Raw genomic sequence first — 9,089 nt, forward strand, 5'->3', positions numbered from 1 at the left:
TTTGGTCTAAGGTTAGTGAAGAATCAAGCCGCTGTCACAGAATAATCCAAAACATTTTAGCATGGGTTTGCACGGATTAATTGCACAGTGTTTACAAACAACTGGGATCTTATCTCGCCCATTCTGGGCGCGAAAATATTTGAAAGCTGGAAGTGTTTAGATTTATCTCCAGTTCCTCTCTTCCTGTTCCATTCTGGTGATAGTGGAGGAGGTGCAATTTCCAGCTCCAGGGTCTGAGGTTTCTACGTCTTTCATCTCATCAAGCAACAGTCCATTGCAGTCCTCCTGGTGAAACCTCCGGACTCCGCAAATCCATCTCCAGTTAGTGGGGGCGGGGGGTGCTTATCCTGACCTCTTTACCGGAGCTCCAGCAGTACCGAGGTGAATTCTGAGCTGCACATCGCCTCCTGCTGAGTGAACCTCCTAACGCGACGGCCCGGAGCCAGGGGGTTCCTCACAGCGGTGTGTCTGGGCGGAGAGTCGCCAGAGGCTGGGGAACTTCGAGCCACGCGTTCCCCAGCCTCAGCCCCCTCGCTGGGCCAGGGGCCACCTCTCTTCAGGATGGGTTTGGGGAGCATGAGAATTGCCTCTTGCGGGACGGACAGTCTCCGCTGTGCGCTATAGGGCTTCCTGAGTGAAGGTTGAAGGTAACTGTGGATCTCTTGGGAGACTGGTCAGCTCTTACGGCGTGAGCCTGTCGGAGAGGGTCTCCCATTTCCTCACCAGCCGCACACACTCCAATTGAAGCCGAGCGGGATCGAGAATGTCCCATGTCTGGAAGTTTGGACTGCACTGAGTCCCCGCTGCTTTTGACAGTGCTTTCTGAACACGTCTTTCAGACTCGTGGTTCTGTTTCTGTAGCACACGAGGGGGATGTGTCCCTTTCTTCAGGCCCTCACGAACCATCAGGAGGACTGTGACAATTGAGAAAGGGTCAACAATCTGGGAGCTCTCAAAATATCCTTTTCTGCGAGGTGCCTTTTTGAGAGACTCTATTTAAGTACTCAACATTGACATTGGGCCAAGCGAAACAATGCTGTACCTAATGCTAGTATTAATTAATAAACTGTATTATAGTAATGGATTAACGAAAGTCAGAACTGATAAAGTGACAGCTCAATCTCATTCATTAATCGCTACCCTTGTCTTTTTTTTTCAAATCAGTTACAACACTTCCCGGTATAAGACAGTCACGTCTGGCTCGCTGCCCTATTCATACAGAACAATCTGTTCCTGGAATATAACAACAACAACAAAATGACCTAACTGCGGAATACGAATTGTTAGAGTGTATGAGTTTCACATTTTGTGTTTGCTTGTAGCATGTCTCGTGCTACATTGCGATGATTTGATAAATCTGCACTTCATTTCAGTGGAATTTTCAACCAAATCTTCTTAGTGGTCTGTGAAGAGTAATGGCAAGTTTAATCGACAATGACGGTCTTGACAGTGGCACTTTGATTTTATGAAGTGCTATATAACTGCAACGTTTTTCACCCGTTCGCCATGGATAATTCAACAAAGAACCTTTTCTCAGAGAAACATCTGGTTAAATTAAGCAAGCTGTCTTCTGTTGCCAGATGTGAGAAATTGCATTTGCCATTATTTTGCATTGGTTGGCAAGGTACAGAACCATCTAGAGCAGTGTTTCTCAACCTTTCCGTATTCAACGCCCCCTTCTTATTCTTGAAATCATGCAACATCCCCCAAAAGTAAAGCTTGATTTCCGCATATAGTTGAAACTTTATTGCTGGAACAGCACAGCAGGTCAGGCAGCATCCAGGGAACAGGAGATTCGACGTTTCGGGCACAGGCCCTTCTTCCTGAAGAAGGGCCTGTGCCCGAAACGTCGAATCTCCTGTTCCCTGGATGCTGCCTGACCTGCTGTGCTGTTCCAGCAATAAAGTTTCAACTTTGATCTCCAGCATCTGCAGACCTCACTTTCTCCTCTTCCGCATATAGTACTTCCATCAATTTGTACGGTGATTTCTTTCGATATCAAAAGGGAACATAATTTATCCTCAACATTTGAGGCCATTTCATCAATGTGCCTTCTCACGGAATTGTTGCGAAGATAGTTTTTGATAGTTATTGATGGTTTCTGATGTAGCACGGTTGATAATACTTTGGCAATAGCTGGAAGCACCAACGATTCACTCACGGAATGAGGTTTACCACATTTTGCAATTAGCTTCGCTATGTTGTATGATGCCACAAGGCCATCCACATTTGTGGCTCCCATCTTTGAAAAAGCAGTGGAAATCGTTGGTCGCTGATTGAATTTATTCTTTAATGTTTGAAAATATGCCAAATCTTTGTCCTTTTCGTCACTGTGTTTCTTTTCCAACTGTTTAATAAGACGAGAAGGCTTCATGGCCTCGTTGAAAAACTTTGTTCACAGAGCAAGCACAGTGGTAACTGCTTATTAGATGGAGATTAAATAAAGCCATATCGCAAATAGTCCATGCTATACTGCCTGCACTTTTTCTTACTTGATGAGGCCATTTTTATACTGTCGCTCAAATACCCTGATGGAATCGTGGGTATTACCTTATCACGATAATTTTAAGACGCCCAGACAAGTGGCTAATTAGCTGTAATGTGCATTCATTCTGCCACCCGGTAGATCAGTTGAAAAGCTGTGTTTCGTCTTCCTAGAAGCGACATGAGTTAGGTGATATTGATCTCAGCAATGGAATCAGTGCCAACTGCGAACGAGTTCAAATGATTTGCCATTCACAGAGAAGACTATCAATAATAGCTCAGCAACCAATCAGAGCGCACACCTCCACGGGTGCAGGGAAAATAACAGACTCGTGTTATGTGACTATTCATCTGCACACAGCAATGTCCTTCAAGGACACGGCAGTCTTCCAAGTGATTGGGAAGCTCTCTACAAAGTCGTTCAGTGCCCCCTTGCCACCCCCTTTGACTTCAACGCCCATCGAAGGAAGGCAAACACCAGTCAGGGGGTGCTTCCGCCCCCATTGAGAAACATTGATCTAGAGGACCTAGTCCTTGATTCTGTTAGAAAATATCATCTCTACAAGTAAACAATGGGTACAGGGCAGTAGCAAATAGTGAGGATGGATCACTGCACGTTGGGGAGCAGTCAATGGTGATATAGAGCCATAGAGACAATAAGGAAAGATTTGTCAGATTGAAGGCTGTTATACATTGAGAACAATTGATTCCTTATATATGTGTCATAGGACAGTATCATGTTTCAAATTTTTGACCAACTTTTTCAAAGAAAAGTGTCCAGTGTTGGATTTTACAATATGTGGATTAGTTCCAGGCCCTGGCTTCACATGCCACGCATTGGACACTTCCACCACGGAATTCAACGCTGCAAGCTGAGGGAGCAGGCAAGGATCAAGGATGTGGGAGGTGGGCGAAAGATAAAGTAAAGCTGACCAGTACTCTCAAACTTCAGCAATTTCACCTGGTGAGGTGAGAGCAGCCAATAAAGTGAGGGAAACACAACCTTTAACAATGAAACAAAGAACTACAGATGCTGGAGATCTGAAATAAAAATAGAAATTGCTGGAGAACCTTGGCAGGTCTGCCAGCATCTGTGGAGAGAAAACAGAATTAAAATGTCGAGTCTAGTGACCCTTCTTCAGAACTGTTCCAATGAACAAAGAATAAGTGGCGAGAGTATGGTGCTGGAAAGACACAGCAGGTCAGGCAGCATCCGAGGACCAGGAGATTCTCCTGTTCTTCAGATGCTGCCTGACCTGCTGTGTCTTTCCAGTTCCACATTCTCGACTCTGATCTCCAGTATCTGCAGTCCTCACTTTCTCCTAACAAAGAATAAGTGTATATACATATTATATGTTCACAGCTATATCCCCAAATTATATTATTTTACAAATATATAAATGGCAATATAACTTGTTTATCTTAAAAGCTCTTTTTTCTATTCATTTACAGATATTGTCACGGCCAGCATTTAATGTCCATTCCTAATTTCATCATAAAACTTATAAAAACTTCCAAGATACTGAATGCTTATCACAAAGATCTGTCCACTTCTTGCCTCTGAATGGACAATAAGCAAAGATCTTTGGGAGAAATGTGGATACTAAGATGCATGGTAAAACTTCCATGTACACACCATAAGGAGACGATACTTAAAATAGTAAGAGCAAAGAGAACTCTCAAAAGTAATGGCAAGAAAAGAAAATGTCAGTATTTCAGCCTTTGAACAGAGTTAAAATGCGATTGAGATCTCTTCTAGAGGGCAAAGTGGAGGGAGAAGGAGAGTAACTTAGGTATAGTTGGATAAGTGATGTCACAGAATGGCTCTATTTGAGCTACAGTGAGGATGGAGCAAGGCTAATGAATGTGGAGTAGCATGATAGCAGATCTTCTCACAGGAGGAGTCACAGCAGTAGAAATTCCCCTTAAGATGGTGGTAATGAATTGTCTTCTTTATAAACGGAGTGGCCCAATCACATTATTGTGGGTTTGGAGTTACACACATAAGCCAGACCAGGCAGTGGGTTTCTTTTCCTAAATGACATTAGTGAATCAGATGGATTTTAATAACACTACAGTTATTATATGTAGAGGTGCCAGTGTTGGACTGGGTTACAAAGTTAAAAAAGCACACAACATCAGTTTATAGTCCAACAGATTTATTCAGAAGTACTAGCTTTTGGAGTGCTGCTCCTTCATCAGGTAAGTAGCAGGGCAGGATCATAAGACACAGAAATTATGGCAAAAATATCATAGTGTTATGCAACTGATATGATATATTGAACACACCTAGATTACTGTTAAGTCTTTCATCTTTTAGAATGGTTGCAGGTATCAATTCATTAATATGTAAATCCCAGAACTTCTTTCAAGTCACATTCCTGACATAACTTAAGGTTTTATGAAAAAAAGTGACATCTCAGCTCAGACAATGCATTAAAGGTCGAAGGTTAGAGTCTGTCTGTATCCAAAGTAGGGACTTATAAAATGTAACATGGTTTGACTGCCTGCAGATTGTGCGCTTTTTAAACAAATCAAATGTTCCTGCAAATGCAAATTCACCCTATAGACTTATATATGTGTGTGTGTGTGTGTGTGTGTGTGTGTGAGAGAGAGAAAGTGTGTGAGTATGTGCGTGTGGGTGTGCATGCTTGATAGAGTGTGTGCCTGCGTGTGAGAGGTTATGTGCATGGGTGAGAGTGTGTGTGGCTGAGAGTCAGTGTGATTATGAGAGAGGGTCAGCGTAAGTGTGCGAGCATGTAAGAGTGTGTGTGTATGCGTGTGTGTGTGAGAGAGTATATTCATTATATGATTGTGGAAAAAAGTTCTGCCACCCTGCCCACCCACAGCACGGCCACATAAAAAAACACAGAAATCAAGCCTGCCAACACATACAGAACACACCCACAATGCCCCAGTCTTGGCCAAACAGGCTAATAAAGAAACCAGACATGGCCAAGCTATTCCCAGACCAGAGAATACACTTCCCAAACAACCTTCACAGTAAACCTCAGCCCCGATTAGCACTGCGGTCCCAATACCCTAAGGGCAGGCTCATTTCCCATTGAAACCAATACCGCATAAACAAAGAGGCAGCTCAAGAGCCCCCGGAAGACTTTGCTGGCAGGAGGAACACTATGGACACACCTGAATGCCAGGAGAAGGGACATTTTCACATATTCGCTTGGATGGGAAATACAATGAAGAATCCTCTAGAAGACATTCTCACCCACTTACGGAGATGGCTGGGCTCTCCTGCGTCAATTACAAATGAATTACTACTGCCGGATGCTTGATTAACTTCCATTCAATTTATTCTTGTTTTAATCACTTTACAATTTCCACCATTGTACTGTAATTGCTTTACAATTATCACCTTTGTGTTGTACCCCTATAAAGCATTCCTGATGAAGGGCTCCGGCCCGAAATGTCGATTTTCCTGCTCCTTGGATGCTGCCTGACCTGCTGTGCTTTTCCAGCAACACACTCTCAACTCTGATCTCCAGCATCTGCAGACCTCACTGTCTCCCCCATAAAGCATGCCTGCACCTTCTGTTCTGGAAAGAGCATTCTGCCCATTTGTGCAGAGAATCAGTCTGTGTCAGCCTGGTCAATTTCTCTTCCACGATATCACTTTGTTTAATCAACCACTTGTCAATTTCACATAATCCTCATTTGTGGTCCCTGATCCATTGGGCTTAAATTTTCCAGCAATAATTAACATTATTATTGGCCCTATACATAAAATTGCCAATTAGTGATGAATTAGGAAAAGAATTGAACCATAGGCCGATTTCCATGTGAAGTAAATTGAGTCTGCCAAATGCCACATCATGTCAGAATGCTTCTTATAGAGGATGTCTTTATCCCATCAGTCTAGCGTGGATTTAAACCGAGAAACCACTGCATCATTCATTTCCTTTATGTTATAAATATTTGTATAAGAATTGAAATAATTCATACTTTTACATTGCGCCAATTGTTTAGAATATATTCAGCACTGTTCTTGACTTCTGTCTCAAAACTCCTGGATTTCTGGTAAAACATAATTGATATTCACCCTAGTATCTGAAATCTCTCATGTTCATAATTGTTAACAATGGTGGTTCCATTATCTTCTGTATAACAGTCTGTCAGTTGTTCTATTCCACTGTGTTCTTTTTAAAGTTTGTATCAGTAAGTTGGCTGCTTCCAACCAGAATCACAGTCAGAGGGTACTGTTGGCAGACACAAAATAGAGAAGATAAAATAGTGATGTCGTATAATCCACATTTACTTGTTGCTCCTTTCTGAAAGGAAAAAATAAGTAATGATAGCATCTTATAATGAACATTGGTAGTGTACTGTGTCCTACCGTAGTAACATTTAGAAAAATGACATACCAAAAGCTAACATTGACCATATATCATAAAACCAGTGTATCAGTAAGTAAATATTGGTACAGAAGAGAGATAATTTCAGAATGCCTGACAGTTTAATTAGAACATGCCTGCTGAAGATGACTGTGGAGAATTATTGTACACAGACATCTGTCTTGTTTAACTTATTTATTAATTGGTTGTTATGGAATTGTTTACAATGCAGTTTGAATTTGATTTTGTACCTTAGGTAGGGTTGGTAAATGTGTACAATCATTGTTTCATGAATCATGTTAATGTTTGCCATTCATCAGCTCTGAACAGAAATAGGAATCCTCCCTTTTTTAAGTGAAGCTTTCCTCCCTTCTTAGGCCTGTCTTAGCACAAGTTCTAACCAAGGTAGTGTCTGCTGCCACTCCTCATGGAACTTTGTTCTTCAGGCATGACAGTGTGGCACAATTTCCCTCTGCTGTCCAGGAATGCATTTTGATTCTACTTAGAATTGCTCCCCATTGTACTTGACCACATTTGGAATTGACGTCGTGGAGCGATCAAGCAGACCAGACCTATATTCACTCAACTTTAAAAAAATGAGAGGTGGCATCACTGAAAACATAAATATCTTCAGGACTTGACAGTGTAGATGCTGGAAAAGGTTTCCTTTTCTGGGAAACCAAGAACATGAAGTCTTAAAACAGGAGGTTGGCTGTATTGGATTAAGATGAGGAAAAAGTTTTCATTCAAAGTATTGTGAATCTCTAGAATTCTCTGCCAGGAGAATAGTGGATCCTGAATCAAACATTCAGATGGAAGTGAAATGAATTTTGGGTGCTTAGTGTGGGAAGTTTGAATTAAGATAGAAGATCTGTGAAGAAGGTGGAAGATCATAATCTGTAGCAGAACAGAGCTTAACTATTCCAGTTCCTATTTCTTATATTCTTGTGACAGTGTTTTCCTTTCACTACCACCAATGGAGTCAGCAGAAACATGGACAGAAAACTGGAGAAGAAATTGTAACATCATCAGCAACAATTTTTTTTTAAACTCTTCCCAACTTCATGTGTTGTCCATTTATTTTCTGGGTGTTCAGTCTGCAACCATCACTTATGATGGTGAAATTTATTATAGAATTCTCAAGCTGATAGTTGATATTCTTCATTTGGGAAATAATAAAAACTGTCATGGGCCACTTTACTCAATTGCTGGCCAGGAGATATTTCTCCCAAGGGGAAGCTCTCAGCAGCAGATTTGAGATTTCGTTTTTAATTGACCTGAACACACATTTCACCAGCATTAATTTTGATGTCTTTATGAGGGAAGAGTTTGTAGTAACTGTTAACCTGATAGAAATTAGCTATTTAAGTCCATCCCAAGAATTGTTAAAACATTTAATCTTAAATTATAGAAACTAATCATTGTACAGTAATTTCAACAATATTTGCATCTTTAATTACCATTCTGAAATAAACTAATATGTGCCCCTGTACAGCAAACCAAGGTATTTTACCAGGGAATGGACTTCACTTCCAGAAATAATATCATACCAAGTGTAACTTCAATACAGTTAATGAATTTCATGGTTTACAATATCATTTTCAATTCTGAAACAAAAATATGTATCAGTGCTAATCCAGTGAATAGTCATTATCATGTACTGTATCAATGTCTCACAATAACAGTCCTTACAATGTAAAATTGAAAAGGGCTTCAGCTTGAGGCTAGATTGGGCATTATGTTTGAATGGAAGTGCTTCAGGAGATGGAAAAGTCAATTAGTCCGGCTGGTTGAGAAGAGAGCAGAGAAAGGAATGAAATTCTGGCCACCTGTCTGATGCAGATTTGGTGATGGATGAGAAAGAATATTACTTTGTAGCTTCATGTTCATTCAGCACTTAAAGGGTAAATGTCAGACTATTCTTTCTCAAAGAGCAAAAGTAGAAAAAGTAAACAATTTCAACTTCAAATTTCCAAGGTTATGGGAGATAGAACCGGAGAGTGGAATTAATTGGATAGTTCTTTGCAGGAACTGCCATGTGTCCAATCTCCTACTGTGCAGAATGACTCTATGTATTAATTTCCAACTAGATTGGTTAACCTACTGGAACCAATAAGTTAAGCAGTTGGTCAGAATATTCGGCAAAAATATGTTGATATTTAGCCAACATGGTTAATAACCGCTGACCAAAATATTCTTATTTTTAAAATCCGATTATAGGTTCCTTGCTGCTTTACCGCCATTATGTCTTCT

At 40.9% G+C, this 9,089-nt stretch overlaps 1 pseudogene; it reads right to left on the reverse strand.

The window, feature by feature from the left end:
- Positions 1-681: 681 nt before the first annotated feature.
- LOC148147932 (protein FAM200B-like) lies at positions 682-2,505 on the reverse strand (annotated as a pseudogene).
- Between the last annotated feature and the right edge of the window lie 6,584 nt (positions 2,506-9,089).

This window comes from Chiloscyllium plagiosum, unplaced genomic scaffold (genome assembly GCF_037043375.1).
Source record: "Chiloscyllium plagiosum isolate Xiang-an unplaced genomic scaffold, Cpla_swu_hap1 HiC_scaffold_14, whole genome shotgun sequence".
Classification (NCBI taxonomy): Eukaryota; Metazoa; Chordata; class Chondrichthyes; order Orectolobiformes; family Hemiscylliidae; genus Chiloscyllium; species Chiloscyllium plagiosum.